This window comes from Prunus mume, linkage group LG3, assembly GCF_029339155.1.
Source record: "Prunus mume cultivar Tortuosa linkage group LG3, ASM2933915v1, whole genome shotgun sequence".
NCBI lineage: Eukaryota > Viridiplantae > Streptophyta > Magnoliopsida > Rosales > Rosaceae > Prunus > Prunus mume.
In genome coordinates, this window is record NC_142700.1 from 12,340,904 (window position 1) to 12,359,183 (window position 18,280).

An 18,280-nucleotide genomic window follows, 5' to 3' on the forward strand; every position below is an offset into this window, starting at 1 on the left:
AATTTCTCAGTTTGCAGTGATGTTTTGCCTTTAATGATAAATCGTTTTCAAGGTAACGAAATTCCGAATATGCCTTCAAAATCAAAGATGAAATTTCAGCCAATCTTCTTCATTTTTCAAATATGGACTCGCTTCATGAAAGTCTATAGTCTTTGGAGTCCCATCACATTGACTTTTGGAGTCTCAAATGCCATCACATTGACTTTGGAGTCCCAAATTAATTATGGTTGTTTGCCAATTTCTCAGTTTGCAAGTGAAGTTTTGCAATTTAATGCTGCGTCAATAATCTCAAGATATATAAAAGAAAATAAATAAATTATGCCTTTATTTGCTTCTATATATATCCACACCTGCGGGCAATGTAAATACACGTAAGAACTTTGCTAGTACTGCAGCAGCCGATAACCCAATGGCATATTGCTTCCTTCTCTTCCTCTTTTTCTCTTCCATTATTTCCACACATACTCATGCATGCAACCAAACTGATCGCAGCTCTCTCCTGTCCTTTACCCTAACTTTATCTTCTCTTCCTTTAAATTGGACCTCTGATAATTGTTGTCATTGGAAGGGCATCACTTGTGATCAAGATGGTAGGGTCACCCATTTGCTCTTACCCTCCAAAGGGCTCAAAGGAGGTATGTTTCCCTCATCACTTGCAAATCTCACACATCTCACTCACTTGAATCTCTCCCACAATTCACTTTATGGTTCCCTTGAGACTCAATTCTTTGTTTCCTTGAATCGTCTTCAGATCCTTGATTTGAGTTATAACCTTCTTTCTGGACAGCTACCACTTTCTCTACCATCCAACAATATCTGGAAACTGGATTTGTCTAGCAATCACTTCTATGGTGCTATTTCATCTTCATTCTTCCACCAAGCTAGCAACTTGATTAGTTTCAATGTCAGCAACAATACCTTCACAGGGTATGTCCCATCCTCTATTTGTCTCCATTCTTCTCCCTTCCTTAGGATATTGGATTTTTCTTCCAATGAATTTAGTGGCAACCTTGCTCCTGGACTAGGGTACTGTTCCGAATTAAAGGTTTTTCAGGCTGGTCATAACAATCTCTCAGGATTACTTCTAGAAGATATCTATAATGCTACTAAACTTGAAGAAATTGCATTACCTCTAAATTCACTATATGGAGTCATTAGTGATAAAATTGTCAACCTCACCAATCTTGCAATCCTTGACCTCTACTTTAATCAATTGAGCGGTGAGCTTCCCGTCAATTTGGGGAGGCTCTCGAAGTTGAAGTTTGTGATCCTTGATTTCAACAATTTAGAAGGTTCTTTGCCCATCTCTTTGATGAATTGCACAAACCTTTTAGAACTACATTTGGGATCCAACAACTTGGAAGGAGATATCTCAATGCTTGATTTCTCCAGACTTAGTCAACTTACTAAACTTGACCTAAGGGTTAATAACTTCACTGGTACAATTCCAGTAAGTCTTTACTCATGTAGGTCCCTAAAAGCTATTGGATTGAGTGGAAATCATCTAGAGGGACAAATACAAGCTGAGATTCTTTCATTGAAATCCTTGTCCTTCCTCTTGCTTGGTTACAACCGATTCACTAATGTCACAGGGGCAATGAAGATATTGATGAGTTGCAAAAGTCTTCACACACTCTCGCTTGCTGGTACCTTTGAAGGTGAGGGAATGCCATCTGATGATGACATGGTTGATTTTAACGGATTTGAAAATCTTACATTGTGAGTTTGGCTGATTCTTGCACTGGTCAAATACCTTTATGGTTATCAAAGCTCAAGAATCTAGAGATCTTAGCTCTATATAACAATCAAATCACAGGACCAATTCCAAGTTGGTTGGGGACTCTTCCTAGACTTTTTTCTCTAAACTTGGCAAGTAACCGAATATCAGGTGAAATTCCAAAGCAACTTTGTAGACTACCAAGGTTGGTTTATGAACCTACTCCATCGCAAGTGGACAATTATGAATTTGAATTGCCTATCTTTGGCGGCAGAGTAACCGCAAATCCACGTTTTGAACCGCACAAATTATTTTTGTTTTTTCCAGCGATTGACTTATCTAACAATAACATTAGTGGTGATATACCTACTGAGGTCGGCCAATTGCAGCTTCTCCGCAAGTTGAATCTTGACTCCAACAACTTTTCCGGTGTCATTCCAGACCAAATATCTAACCTAAAAAATTTAGAGCTTTTGAACCTCTCCAAGAACCACTTGTCTGGAACAATCCCATCGTCATTGGTGAGCCTCACTTTCTTGAAAGAATTTAATGTCTCATACAATAATCTCCAGGGACCAATACCAACAGGCACTCAACTCCAAAGCTTCAACGCTTCTGCCTTTGAGGGGAATCCAAAACTTTGTGGTGCCCCACTTGCTAATAAGTGCAGTCGACCAAATAAAGGCATTGATGAAGATAACAAGAAGAACAACAAAGACATGGACAACGGGCGTCATCAAATTCCGTGGTTTTATATTTCTTCCATTGTGTTAGGGTTTATAGTGGGATTTTGGGGAGTATGTGGTTCTTTAATTATTAACAAGACATGGAGATATCACTACTACAAAAATCAAAATAGACGACGGGAAACCACCGTCGTGTAAAAGGATTTCGCCCGGTCGTGAAATCGATTGCCGTCTATTTCGATTTCAAACTACGACGGCTTTTCACGTCGTTGTTTATCGATAAAGATGAGCGGTTTTAAAGAAAATCGTCGTTGTTTAGAGGTAAATATCGTTAATTATAGGAGGAAAGACGCATGTTTTTAATAGAACAAGTCGTGTATTGTATGTAAAGATGACGATTTTTTTATGAAAACCGTCGTGGATTGTTTATAAAGACGTCATCTTTACATACAATAGACGACCTTTATTTATAAAAAGCGTTATCTTTACATACAATAGACGACGGTTTTTATAAAAAGCGTCATCTTTACATACAATAGACGACGGTTTTTATAAAAAATGTCATCTTTACATACAATAGACGACGGTTTTTATAAAAAGCGTCATTTTTACGTACAATTGACGACGGTTTTTTTATAAAAAGCGTCATCTTTACGTACAATAGGCGACGGTTTTTTATAAAAAGCGTCATCTTTATGTACAATAGGCGGCGGTTTTTATAAAACGCGTCATCTTTACGATACAATAGACGACGGTTTTATAAAAATCGTCATCTTTACATACAATAGACGACGATTTTTATAAAAAGCGTCATTTTTACATACAATAGATGACGGTTTTTATAAAAAAGCGTCATCTTTACGTACAATAATGCTTTTTGATTTCCTATGATGCTATACAACGATTTTAACTAGAAAACCAACCATAATGCTTTATCAAAAATAGTTTCTTTCATAAAACTTGAAGATTCAATAGTTATTACATAGTTAACCAATCTTTATTCTACAACAAACATAATTCCTAACAAGACCTCGTACTCCTAATCCAAGCATTCCTCATCCAAACATACAAATGATGCACTGGTTGAAGTCTCCTCCATCATCCTAAATAAATCAAAATGACAAAGAGAGAAAAAAAAGAATCTATGATTATAAACATAAAAAATTAGGTGGAAGAGAATTTTACCATTTGTCCATATTTCCATAGAAAACTTGTAAAATGAGCATAAAAAAGACCATCGAGAACCTGCAAATTTTCAACAACAAAAAACATCGACTCACATAGAAAACCTGCAAAAGAAAAGTTTATAAATCTGCAAGCTTCCTCCTCATCTCCTGATAACCAAATCAGAAAATCTAAAAAGAAACCAGAAATTAAAAAATATATATATGTAAACAAATCAGACAAATCAAGAGAGACAAAATCTGAAATTAGGGACACAAAGAACATACCAAAAACGCAAAGAGACTAATCCAGAATTCACTAGCAAGATATAGAAGGGTATTAAGAGATTAGGTGACTTTCAAATCGAACCTTTCAACAAGCTTTGATTCTCAAATACAGAACATCCCTCTACATCTTATTGATTTGTTAAGACCTCAATCTCTCAACTCCTTCATTGATATCGATCTTTTGATGATTTTGTAGAGAGTTTCATGAGGGTGTTTTAGAAGTCTGGGAGGTTTCAAGGAGGGAGAGATAAGGTTTTTAGAGACGGGGGAAAATCTGAAAATTTGACAAGCGCGAATGCACTTAAGTAGATTTTTTTTAGCGTGTTTTAAAAGACGACGCTTGTTAATGAGAGATAAGATTTTCAAAGACGGGTGAAAATTTGAAAATTTATCGGCGTGAATTCATAGCGGCCATTTTTAGAGTGTTTTAAAAGGCAGCGCTTTTTAAAAAAATTTGTCATCTTTACATATAATATACTAGGGGTGGTTGCGGTTCGGTAACCGCGAATTTTTACTCAAACCGCAAACCGACCGACTATTTGCGGTTTGGTGATTTTTGAAACCGCAAAAATGCGGTCGGTTACCGCGAATTAGCGGTTTAAAACCGCGAGTTCTCAAGCATTCACAAAAATATAAATTCACAACCTAAATAAATAAATACACAACCTCAATTTCTCAAACATATATAAATTCACAATCTCATCAACTTCTCAAGCATTCACAACCTAAGAAAATTAAAGTTACAATTCCAAGCATTCCAATTAAAGTTAAACTTCTCAAGCATTCCAATTCCAAATCCTTTAAAGTTATAAACTAAAAGGAAAATGCAAAGCAAAATGAATTAAAGTTACAACAAAAAAGAAAAATTCAATTCAAAGTTAATTAAAGTTACAAACTAAAAGGAAAATGCAATGCACCAATGGTACAAACTAAAGTTACAAACTCAAGTGTTGATGGTGAGTGGATTTGAAGAACCTCGTTGTGTTGTTTGAGCACCAATGTTATTTACAAATAAAACAACATAGTGTAGTACATTTTATTATAAGAAGAAGCATAAATAACATTAGTATAAATAAACTAATTACTTACAAGTTGTCATATGTTCCATTTCCTTGTAAAATTCAACTTCATCATCCGTGTGGCTATACTTTGCGGTTTGCGGTAACCGCAAGTTTTGAAAATCAAATACCGCAACCGCAACCGCAAATGCGGTTCGGTTCTTAATACCGCAAATGCGGTTCGGTTTACCGCGATTGTGGTTTCATTGCGGTAAATTGTCGGTTGGTTTTTGCGGTTTTTGGTTTTTCGGTTTAAAATGCCACCCTATAATATCGACGGTTTTTTATAAAAAGCGTCATCTTTACATATAATAGACAGCGGTTTTATAAAAACGTCATCTTTATATAATAGACGGCGGTTTTTATAAAAGCATCATCTTTACGTACAATAGGCAGCGGTTTTTATAAAAAAACATCATCTTTACGTACAATAGACGACCGTTTTTATAAAAACCGTCATCTTTACAAACAATAGACGTTTTTTTCCACTACACTCCTTGACCCTATATGAATACAATGACTGAATTTGATCTTCAATTTAAAATATTTACACTAGTGGATACCACAAAATCTTATGTTATATTTAACAAAAGTATAAATAAACTCTTAATTGTTAGTGAATATATTATTTTGATGGCATACGCATTCTAAGAAACTAGTTTCAATGATCCAACCGTCAAACGTGTTTGTTTATACTTCGAGATCATATACGCCAAAAATTGGAAAAAATAAACATTCAGAGATCAAGTAACAAGACAAAAAATTTCGTGGTTATAAATGAAAAATCATGATTTAACGGTTATTTTAACTCCGATTTTGATGATTTTTTACCGCTACAATCCTTGACCCAATATGAATACAATGATTGAATTTGATCTTCAATTTAAAATATTGACACTAGTGGATACCACAAAATCTTATGTCATATTTAATGAAAGTATAAATAAACTCTTCATTGTTAGTGAATATATTGTTTTGATGGCATACGCATTCTAAGAAACTAGTTTCAATGATCCAACCATCAAACGTGTTTGTTTATACTTCAAGATCATATACGCCAAAAATCAGAAAAAATAAACATTCAGAGATCAAGTAACGGGACAAAAAATTTCGACGGTTATAAATGAAAAATCATGATTTAACGGTTATTTTAACTCCGATTTTGATGATTTTTTACCGCTACACTCCTTGACCCTATATGAATATAATGACTGAATTTGATCTTCAATTTAAAATATTTACACTAGTGGATACCACAAAATCTTATGTTATATTTAACGAAAGTATAAATAAACTCTTAATTGTTAGTGAATATATTGTTTTGATGGCATACGCATTCTAAGAAACTAGTTTCAACGATCCAACCGTCAAACTTGTTTGTTTATACTTCGAGATCATCTACACCAAAAATCGAAAAAAATAAACATTCAGAGATAAAGTAACGGGACAAAAAATTTCGATTATAAATGAACAATCATGATTTAACGGTTATTATTACAAACCATCATCTTTACATATAATAGACGACCATTTTTTATAAAAAGCGTCATCTTTATATATAATAGACGACCCTTTAAAAAAAAAAATCATCATCTTTACATATAATAGACGACGGTTTTTATAAAAAGCGTCATCTTTACATATAATAGACGAGCGGTTTTTTCGGTTTTTATAAAAAACGCGTCATCTTTATATATAATAGACGACGGTTTTTTCGGTTTTTATAAAAAGCGTCATCTTTACATATAATAGACGACGGTTTTATAAAATCGTCATCTTTACACATAATAGACGACGGTTTTTTAAAAAATCGTCATCTTTACACATAATAGACGACGGTTTTTATAAAAATCGTCATCTTTATATATAATAGACGACGATTTTTATTAAAAATCGTCGTCTTTACATATAATAGACGACGGTTTTTCGGTTTTTATAAAAAGCGTCATCTTTACATATAATAGAGCGGTTTTAAAAAATCGTCATCTTTACACATAATAGACGACGGTTTTTTAAAAATCGTCATCTTTACATATAATAGACGCGGTTTTATAAAAATCGTCATCTTTATATATAATAGACGACGGTTTTTAATAAAAATCGTCCGTCTTTATATAATAGACGCGGTTTTTCGGTTTTTATAAAAAGCGTCATGTTTACATATAATAGACGATTTTATAAAATCGTCATCTTTACATAATAGACGAGCGGTTTTTTAAAAAATCGTCATCTTTACATATAATAGACGACGGTTTTATAAAATTGTCATCTTTACATATAATAGAAGACGGTTTTTATAAAAATCATCATCTTTACACATAATAGACGACGGTTTTTATAAAAATCGTCATCTTTACATATAATAGATGATGTTTTTTTTTATAAAAAGCTTCATCTTTACATATAGTATGACGTATGATAACAAAATCAAAGAAATAAATTGATAAAAAAAATTCGTATTAAGACGACGGTTTAAATATAAGGTATGACGTATAAAGGGAATAAATACGACGTTAAATTTTATAATACGTCGTTAAATGAAAAACAAACGTGGTGAGATTTAAAGATACCGTCGTAGAACTATACAAGAAAGACGTCAATATATTTTTATTTTCCGTCGTTGTACATTAATTTAATACGGCGATATTTTGTATTTTACCGCCGTGAATTTATTTGTAATTATATGGCGCCTTATACGAAAACTTGGTCGTGTTATTTTCTGCGTAAAAACGGCGGCTTTTTTTGAAATCGTCGTCTTTACTTTCTACGTCGGTCGATTCATAACTTCATGCGTTCTTTATTTGCTTTGATTTTACACTGCGGAAATCCTGTTTCAAATAGACGTCGGTTTTTTAATTAGGTACGTCGTTGTTTATGAACAACCATTTGAATCTCCATTTTTTAGGTGTCTAAGGTGTTATTACACGGCGGTTTTATAGAACCGTCGTCTTTTAAAAAACGACGACGGTTTTCACTTAGACCGTCGTTTTTTTCTGGTCGTCTTTGTCACTTTTTGTAGTAGTGTATGCATATTTTCGATTCATATACAATATACAAGATAGACTCTACGTGATGATAACAGTACGCATCAACATGATAAAGAGAAGGCCTTAGAGGCTAATATTGTACTTTTTATTTTAAATTTTTTTATTTGCGTTTCTTTTTTTCTTCTTTTCTTTTGCGTTCTTGATGTAATACGGCACAGTTTGTCCTTATAATTATGTCTTCTTTTCGGATACAGTTTCTTTCACGCTGCCTTTTGCACGCAACAATAAAGAGATTTTGGCTGTCCAAAGTCATGAATACCATAACAAATGAATACAAAAATGGGTATTCAAAATTCAATGCAGCACATACTTGTGAAAGCAAAACAAGCAACAAATACAACTTCAGGTACAGATTTGGCTGTCTAGGTCAGTGCAAATGTTTATGGATGCAAATATTTGAGTAAAATGAATTAATTTCAAAGGAGGACAATAAAATTATCTTTAATTGTCTCTGAAATTAAACTTTCGGCAAGGTTCCATCCGAATGCAGCTTTTGTTCCGTAGAATTTTACCACTACAGATGTCTTTCTTAAACAAAAAATTCAGAGCAGTGTTCAGGCTATTAAATTATGTCTCAAAGTAAAATGAGAGAACCTATACTATGTTGGTTTTTGCAAGGCATTGCAATGTTTGAGTTGAAATTAGTCCCACATTGGAAAACTGTAGTTCCTTGAAGGTCTTTATAAAACCTACTCTCTGAAATAAAATAGTTAGGATTGGGCTATACAATTGGCCTGACTTTTGGGTCAATGCCTAATTGTCTATTTAAAATACATCAAAAACGCAGAGTTCATTCTAAGTCATATTCCTATAGCATGAGAGATGAACATACAGAATTAGCCAGAAAAAGCCCTAGTGCTAGGACTTTGTTTTAAGATAGTTGTATCCTGGTGGAGTAGACGCCTGTAGAACTACAAGCATTGAGTAGGGGTGAAATTCTGTTTCAAGGACATTGCAAACTGCAAGCCTTTATCTAGAAAACCAGTTAGTTTTATGGCTTAAATGTTAAAATGGTCCTTGTGTTTTAGTCAATTGGCAAATTTAGTCCTTGTGTTTTTAATTCGACCAATTTAGTCCCTATGTTTTATTCCGTTAGCCAATGTTGTTCATTTCGTTAAATTGCCGTTAAAAAATTCATTTAAAATTTTAAAAATTATTAAGTTCTATTTACAAAGCAAACAAATATGAATTAAAATAATAAAATGTTAAAAAAAACAATCTGAAACCCGACAGCCTCTCTCTCTCTCTCTCTCTCTCTCTCTCTCTCTCTCTCTCTCAGTTTTTCAATTGTCGAATCCCAACATGGCAACCAAGTTCTTCAGTTTCTTTTCGCTTATTCTTTTGCTCTGCTCCACATTCATTGCAGAAGAGTGCCTCACCTTTCAATATCATGAGTACAACAATTGGAGGTTTCCTTGATGGGTTTTCTCTTGGAGCCATCAAAGAATCGGGCCCTAGCCCAGGTGAGGGGCACAAATTTACGAACCAACAAACCCTTGGAGGGATAAAGAAACCTAGCCCGAGCCCTGCCTTCCCTCCCCACAACTCCATCTCTCTTTCTCTCTTCCTTTTTCCATCCCTCCCACCCCCACAAAATATGAGTGAAATAAAGATTCAACATCAGTATTGGCAGGCAACTGATGGTTGTGGTGTTGGGTTGGGTGGCGGCGAAGATGAGAGAAGGACAGAGTCTGTTGGTTTTCCAGAATTTCTTTTTTATTTTGTTATTTTGTTATTTGTATCAATATTATAAACTTAACTTAATAATTTTTTTATATTAATTTTTAAATTTTTATGAATTTTTTAAAAGTAATTTAACATAATGGACAACATTGGCTAACGGAGTAAGACACAGGGACTAAATTGACCAAATTGAAAACACATGGATTAAATTTGCCAAATGTGTAAAACACAAGGACCATTTTAACATTTAAGCCTAATTTTATTTTGTTGTCTTATTTAATCTCATGATTTTATTTACTGTTTAATTTAATTGTTGAATTATATTATTAGTGAAATACTATTTGTTGTTTCACCAACATACTATTGGTGATTTTAATGTGAATGTGACATCATATCATATCATAATTTATTGGTACAAGTGCATAACTTGTAGGATATAAATTGTCAGCGTCTATGGTGTGCAAAGGGAACAAAGGGAACTGGTGTGCAAAGGGAATACGCAAATAAGACCTGTGGACAACCGAAGACTACCCAAACACGCTAATATCTAAGTAGAACAAGAACGCTGAAGAAAATCTAGAAACACTTGATGGTATAAAGTAACACTTCAGGAAGAAGAAAAGGACGGTAACCTATGACAATCTTCCAAGTTTTTCAACCTAGTGGTTGCCTTCCACTGGGGCAAAGTGCTTGGAGTCGTAGCAGGCTTTGAAATAAGGAGGTCTGGTGCTCTCATCCTGGACCCCTCTTGAGACTTAATGTCGTCTACAAGGTGGTAAGCACGGGATGAATAATAGCAACATTCAACTTTGAGCTTCCTTTCTTCGCCATTTTCACCTTTCCAATTCTCTGCAAATTCTAATTCAAAATCTCAAAAGAGAAGTTTTTTCTCCTATCTTGAGCCAAAACTGGGTCGGGTCTGGCCCAATGTTTGTTATATATCCCATAAAAGTATTTTATTCGGGCCTTCGGGCCACAGGCTTTACGTGCATACATAAACACCCGAGGTCGATATGATCCGACCCATTTCAGTTTTGAACCAAAACAGGTCGTCGTCTTTTCTCAGTTCTCACGCAAAAGAGTTCGTAAGAGGAAGAAGTGCAGAGCAATGAGTGGAGAAGAATTAGCCGCCCCTCCCAGCCCCAAAGCTCCTTTGTCTGCTTTATTTTGTGGGCGCTTCTTCTAATTGCAGGAAGAATGGGGGGTATTTTAGAGAGAACCTCGATGGTACGAGGGGAATGGCATTGAGGTATTAATCTGTTTTCTTTTGTTCTTGTTTCCGAGAAGGCTCTATGGCCAAAACCAGATGATCAGTTTTTCGAGTTGTATTTGTTGCTTACAAAAGGAAGACATTATTATAAGAACAAACTCTGCATTATTACATCAGGACAGGAACACAAAAGAAAAAAAAATGAAGATGTGAAATCAAATAAAGTACAATAATATCTAGCCTCTGAGCTTTCTCTTCATCCTGTTCACGGACACTGTCATCATCACACAGACCCTATCTTGTACATTATCTGTGAATCGAAAATATGCATGTCTCCACGTTCTCTTAATAACTAAAGAACCACACACTCCCCAAAATCCTACAATGAAGCCTAGCACAACAGAAATATAAAACCATGGAAATTGGTGATCACTGTCCACATCGTGGTTGTTCTTCTTATCTGCTGCATCAATGCCCATGATCGGCCCGCACTCATTCGGAACTGGGGCTCCACAAAGTTTCGGATTCCCCTCAAATGCAGAAGCATTGAGGCTTTGGAGCTGAGTGCTTGTTGGTGTTGGTCCTCTGAGATCATTGTACGAGACATTAAGGGCATGCAAGAAATGCAGGCTAGCCAATGGGGATGGGATGTTTCCAGACAAAGCATTCCTGGACAGATCCAAGGCTTCTAAGTTTTGTAGGTTGGATATTTGGGTTGGAATGTTTCCAAAGAAGTTGTTGCCGCTAAGATTCAACGTGTGAAGAAGCCTCAATTGGCCGATCTCAATAGGTATACTACCATTCATGTTATTGTTAGATACGTCTATCATTGGTGGAAGGAAAAACAATACGTGATGTAAAAAATATGGATTTTCTTTTGATCCAGAGATGAGAGGCAATTCAAATTCATAATGATCGTCCTCTACCTGAGATTCAGGAAGATATACCAAACTTGGTAGCCTGCAGAGTTGCTTGGGATATTCACCTGAAATAAGGTTTTCATGCAATCTCATATGAAAGAGTCTTGGAAGCGTCCCCAACCAACTAGGAATTGACCCTGTGATTCTGTTACGGTCCAAAATCAAGCTCTGGAGATTCTTGAGCTTTGATAACCATATAGGTATTGGACCCGTGATCTCACACCCACTCAAATCCAAAAATCGAAGATTTTGGAATCCATCTTGATCAACCATGCCATTATCATCTAGGTTTGCCCCACTGATAAAGGAATCCGAAAGGCAGAGCGTTCGAAGAGTTTTGCAATGCATTAATATCTTGATTGTCCCAGCTAAATTGGTCAATCTGATTTCACTAAGCGAGAGGAAGGACAAGGATTTCAATGAAAGAATCTCAGGATGTATCTGTCCTTGCAGATTATTGACACTTAATTGAATTGCTTGTAGGGACCGACATGAGTAAAGGCTTGTTGGCAAGTTACCAATGAAATTATTCCTAAATAGGTCAATTTTACTTATTCGACTGAGTGTGGAGAAATTAAGAGTGGAGATATCCCCTCCCAAGTTGTTGGCTCCCAGACGTACTTCTATAAGATTTGTGCAGTTCATCAAAGATGGGGGCAAAGAACCTCGGAGATTGTTGAAATCAAGGATTATGTGGCTCAACTTGGACAGCTTCCCTAACTGGAGAGGGAGCACACCACTCAATTGATTAAAGGAGAGGTCAAGGATTGCCAAGTTGATGAGGTTGGCAATTCTGTCACTTATTGCTCCATATAATGAGTTGAAATGTAATGCAATTTCTTCAAGTTCGGTAGCATTGTAGATATCTTCCGGAAGTAATCCTGCCATGTTATTGTGATGAGCACGAAAAACCTGTAGTTTAGAACAGTCCCCTAATCCTGGCAAAATGGTGCCATTAAAATTATTGGAGGAAACATCCAAATGCCTTATTAAAGGAGAAGAATGTTGGAGACAAATAGAGGATGGGATAGACCCTGAGAAGGCATTATTGCTAGCATTGAAACTAGTCAAATGCCAAGCTCCATAGAAGAATGTAGGAGGAATCACACCATGCAGTTGATTGCTAGACAAATCCACTGTTAGGATGTTGCTGGAAGGTAAAGAAGATGGTAGCTTTCCGGAAAGAAGGTTGTGGCTCAAATCGAGGACCTCAAGACTTTTCAAGGATAAGAAGAGTTCAGTTGGAACAAGTGAGCCATAAAGTGAGTTGTGGGACAGATTGATGTGGGTAAGATGTGTGAGATTTGCAAGTGATGCGGGCTTAAAACCTCCCCTGATCCCTTTGGAGGGCAGGATCAAATGGGTGACCCAACCATCCTGATTACAACTGATGCCGCTCCAATGGCAGCAGTTAATGGAAGAACTCCAATTAAATGGAGGAGAAGAGAGAGTGTGGGCGAAGGAGGCCAGGAGAGAGCTGCGTTCAGTTTGGGTGCATGCACGAACATTTGGAAATATAATGGAAGAGAATAGGAGGACGAGGAGGAAGACAAGAGCCATTGGGTTATTAGAAGGCTACACTACCGTGCATGTTAGGTTTAGATTGTTAACAGCAGGCTACAGTATTATACTTTATTCGCAAGACAGCATTATTTAAGGATTTGGAAAATTTGTGGGTTCTAACAAATTCCTCTGTGGGTTCTAACAAATTTCTCAGCTTTTGCTGCCTACTACAGACATAGAAAATGAAAAATTGAAAGTTCATGGGAAGAGGAAGTCGATTCCCAATTGAAGAAAGAGAAATTTTGGCTGGGCGTTGTGTTGGGAGAAGCGGCTGTATTGTATGAATGGGGTTCTCCGTTTTGGTTTTTATCGACAGCCCCTCCTCTTTTGCTTCTATTGGCTGCTCCTGAGAAAAGAACAAAGGTTCTAGATTAAACGAACAAGATTTTGAGAAGAAAATTGAATCGGAAAAGGAAACTTTCTAGTTGACAGCAGAAAGTCAACGAAATATTTTCGTCTCTTCTTGGATGCGTGCTTCCCGTTTCTTTGATTTCCTGGAATGCGAGCTTGGCGTAGCGGCTGTGAAGAACGGTGGAGTTCTTGCTTGTTACTATTTTGTCAAGTAGCGCAATTCAACTCTCTTTCCCTTTTGGCTTCTATTGGCTGTTGTATGTTTCCTTTTGATTTGGCTTTATTTCTATTTTATTTAATAAAGCTGGAAAGTGGCGTGTAGCACTTGCCAAGAGAAAATTGTCTTCCTTCTTTTTCTTTGAATCTTGTATAACCTGAAACCAAAATAACTTTAAGAGAGAAAAATAATAATAATAAAGAAAAGAAAACTAAAAAAAAAACTCAATTAGACGTAAATTAGGAATTCCCGGCAATGGCGCCAAAAACTTGGTCTTCTACGGTTTTTCGGAGAATAATTCTCATATGAAAGGGAATTATTCTCCCCCTTAAATGGAGAGATTGAGTCAATCAGGGAGATTTAATGAAAATCAAAAGTATATTTTCAGATTGTTTCTTGGCATATTTCCATTTTTTTATTTATAAATATAGCATGGAACTTTTCTAAAGTATTGGACTCGAGGGGTTTTTCTTTATAGTATAGATAAAACAGGTTTATATGCGAAATGACCTAATCTTTTTACAAACACGATGCAAGAACAAATTGTACCGTACATCAGTGGCGGATCCAGATTCAAAAGTCAGGTAAAACTTACCTTAAAAACTCGATACGCGAGTGAATTTTATTGATAAAAATAAAAAGATACACCTAGTCAGGGGGGACGTAATGAGCCTTACCCTTAAATATGCATATCTATACATAAATAAAAGCTTAACAAAAAAAACAAGAAGTAAATGCAATGCAACACAAAAACTAAACTATTTTAATCTAAAATTGTACCCTACGAGGCTTAGAAATCTTAAATTCTTCAATTATCTCTTTATTATCGATGCTATTAGCAAACTCTCTTTCAATGTGGCGAATCATGTAATCAACAAGGAATTCATCAGCTATGGTGCTTCGAAGTCTATTCTTAATAATTCTCATACATGAAAAAGCTCGTTCCGTTGTTGCTGTAGAAACAGGAAGAGTCAACACCAACTGAATCAATCTGTAAAGCAATGAATTTAGTCAAACATTAACATGCCAACAACAAATCAAACATCTCAACAATGCCAACATCAAATCAAACATCTCAACAAAATTCTTAAAATCAAAGACCTAATTAATTTCAACAAAATCCCCAAATTATATTTCATTCCTAATTAAACCCTAGAAAACTCAATTTCAAATTAAAATTAAAACTAAGATGCATACATTTATTTTAGGAATAACCCAATAGAAGAAGATAATTAAAAAGAAGAGATTAAGAAGAATACTTGTTTCCTTGTATATGAGAAGAGAAGAGAAGAGGCTGTCCAGTGTCCACGATTGCACAGACAAACCAAGACTTGCGTTGAGAAAAGCTCTCCGACTGCTGCGGAATTGCACCTGACCACTATTTGGCTACTTAAGTTATATTCTTTCTTTTATTAAAGTTTGACTGGGCCATTCATAACATGGGCTGACTGGTTATAATTTTTTTTCAGTTTTTAAGTTTGAGTGGGCTTATGCTGTGGGTTTTATATGGATTGGGTATGCAATAGTGTATACCAACACATGGAATGGATATCAATTACATAGCTTATATATAGGTTTTTTAGTGAAATATTTTTGGGTAGGCGGTAGCCTACCACCTACTTAAGATCCGCCTGGTACATCAGGAACACAAAAGAAAAAAAGAAGAAAAAAAACAAGGAAAAGCAAACTGAAAATACAAAATAAAAAGTACAATATTAATATTAATAATATATATCTAGTCTCTAAGCCTTCTGTTCATCGTGTTGATGTAGACTGTTATGATTACATGGAGCCTATCTTTTAGATTGTCTATGAATCGAAAATACTCATATCTCCATGTCTTGTTAATAATTAAAGAACCACAGACTCCCCAAAATCCCACTATAAACCCCAATGCAGTGAAAATATAAAACCATGGAAGTTGATGAGGCCCATTGTCCACGTCTTTGTTGTTCTTGTTATCTACATCAATGCCCTTATTTAGTCCACACTTATTTGGAAGTGGGGCACCACAAAGTTTTGGATTCCTCTCAAAGGCAGAAGCGTTGAAGCTTTGGAGCTGGGTGCCAGTTGGTATTGGTCCTTGGAGATTATTGTATGAGACATTAAAATCTTTCAAGAAATTAAGGCTCGCCAATGACAATGGGATTTTTCCAGACAAATGATTCATGGAGATATCCAAAACCTCTAAATTTTTTAGGTTTGATATTTGGTCTGGAATGACACCGGAGAAGTTGTTGGAATTCAGAAATAGCCAGCGGAGAAGCTGCAATTGGCCGATCTCAGTAGGTATATCACCAATAATATTATTGTTAGATAAGTCTATCGTTGCTGCAAAGAAGGACAATTTATATGGTGGAAAAATGTGATTTTCGGTTGCGCCGCCGATGACAGGCAAGTCAAATTCAAATTGGTCTACTTGAGATGCAATAGGTTCATAAAGCAACCTTGGTAGTCTACAAAGTTGCTTTGGAAATTCACCTGAAATTCGGTTCTGTCCCAAGCTTATAAAAAACAATCTAGGAAGAGTCCCCAACAAACTTGGAATTGGCCCTGTCATTTGATTTAAACGCAAACCCAAGATCTCTAGATTCTTGAGCTTTGATAACCATACAGGTATTTGACCAGTGAGGTTAGAATCAACCAAACTCAATAATCGAAGATTTTGGAATCCGTCAAAATCAACCATGTCATCATCAGATGGCATTCCCTCACCTTTAAAGGAACCAGCAAGCATAAGTGCTTGAAGACTTTTGCAACTCATCAATATCTTCATTGCGCCTGTGAGGTTGGTGAATCGGTTGTAACCAAGCGACAGGAAGGACAAGGATTTCAATGAAATAATCTCAGTTTGTATTTCTCCCTCTAGATGATTTCCACTCAATCGAATGGCTTTTAGGGACCTACATGAGTAAAGGCTTACTGGAAACATACCAGTGAAGTTATTGTACCTCAGGTCAAGTTTAGTGAGTTGACTAAGTCGGGAGAAATCAAGCATGGAGATGTCTCCTTCTAAATTGTTGGATCCCAAACGCAGTTCTACAAGGTTTGTGCAATTCATCAAAGATGGAGGCAAAACACCTTTTAAATTGTTGAAATCAAGGGTCACAAACTTCAACTTAGAGAGTTTTCCCAAATTGAAAGGAAGCTCGCCGCTAAATTGATTAAAGTAGAGGTCAAGGATTGCAAGGTTGGTGATGTTGACAATTTTATCACTAATGGCTCCACGTAGTGAATTGAGAGGTAATGCAATTTCTTCAAGTTTGGTAGCATTATAGATATCTTCTGGAAGTAATCCTAAGAGGTTATTGTGACCGGCTCGAAAAATCTGTAGTTTAGAACACGCCCCCAGCCCAAGAGCAAGGTTGCCACTGAATTCATTGTAAGAAAAATCCAATAGCCGAAGGAAGGGAGAATAATGGAGACAAATAGAGGATGGGACATACCCTTTGAAGGTGTTGTTGCTGACATTGAAACTTGTCAAGTTGCTTGCTTGTTGGAAGAATGAAGATGGAATTGCACCATGAAAGTGATTGCTGGACAAATCTAGTGTCTGGATATTGCTGGATGGTAGAGAAAGTGGTAGCTCTCCAGAAAGAAAGTTATAGCTCAAATCAAGGATCTCGAGTCGATTCAAAGACAAGAAGAACTGAATTTCAAGTGAACCATATAGTGAATTATGGGAAAGATTCAAGTGGGTGATATGTGTGAGATTTGCAAGTGAAGAAGGCAAGAGACCTCCCTTGAGCCCTTTGGAAGGTAAGAGCAAATGGGTGACCCAACCATCTTTATTACAAGTGATGCCCTTCCAACGACAGCAATCAATGGATGTCCAATTTAAAAGAGGAGAAGATAGAGTGGAGGCAAAGGACAGGAGGAAGTTGCTTTCAGCTTGTTTGCAGGCATGAATATTTGTAGATATAATGTAAGAGAATAAGAGGAAGAGAAGGAAGCCATGAGCCATTGAGTTATAATATTGTTTTGTGTATGTGTCGTTGCTCACACTCACAGGTTTGTATATGTAAGAGCAAAGATGCTTGGAAACGATGTAAGCATCACTGCAAATTGAGAGGTCGGCAAACAACAACCGTATAATGCAAATTATTGATATTCAAAGAGAAGACTTTGCTAATTAATTTACAGTCCACGACGACTTTGTCGTGTTGATAATTTATACCAGGATGGTATCCAATTCTAACTTTTAAATATTTTTTTTAAGTGAATGACTTTTCTAGAGTAGACAAATTCTTAATGACTTTTACATACTTTATAAAGTTAAGTGACAAACTTTCATATACTTTTTATCATAGAGTTTTATAGACTTTTTAAATACTTATTTTTATATTTATTTTACAAATAGCATTTATCTTTTATGTT

General features: G+C 35.8%; 3 pseudogenes; 1 reads left to right on the plus strand and 2 right to left on the minus strand.

Moving 5' to 3' along the window:
• Positions 1-381: 381 nt before the first annotated feature.
• LOC103326171 (receptor-like protein 2) lies at positions 382-8,130 on the plus strand (annotated as a pseudogene).
• Positions 8,131-10,385: 2,255 nt separating this feature from the next.
• Positions 10,386-13,450, minus strand: LOC103326169 (receptor-like protein 2 pseudogene; annotated as a pseudogene).
• A 2,141-nt stretch (positions 13,451-15,591) lies between these two features.
• Positions 15,592-17,904, minus strand: LOC148918762 (receptor-like protein 2 pseudogene; annotated as a pseudogene).
• Between the last annotated feature and the right edge of the window lie 376 nt (positions 17,905-18,280).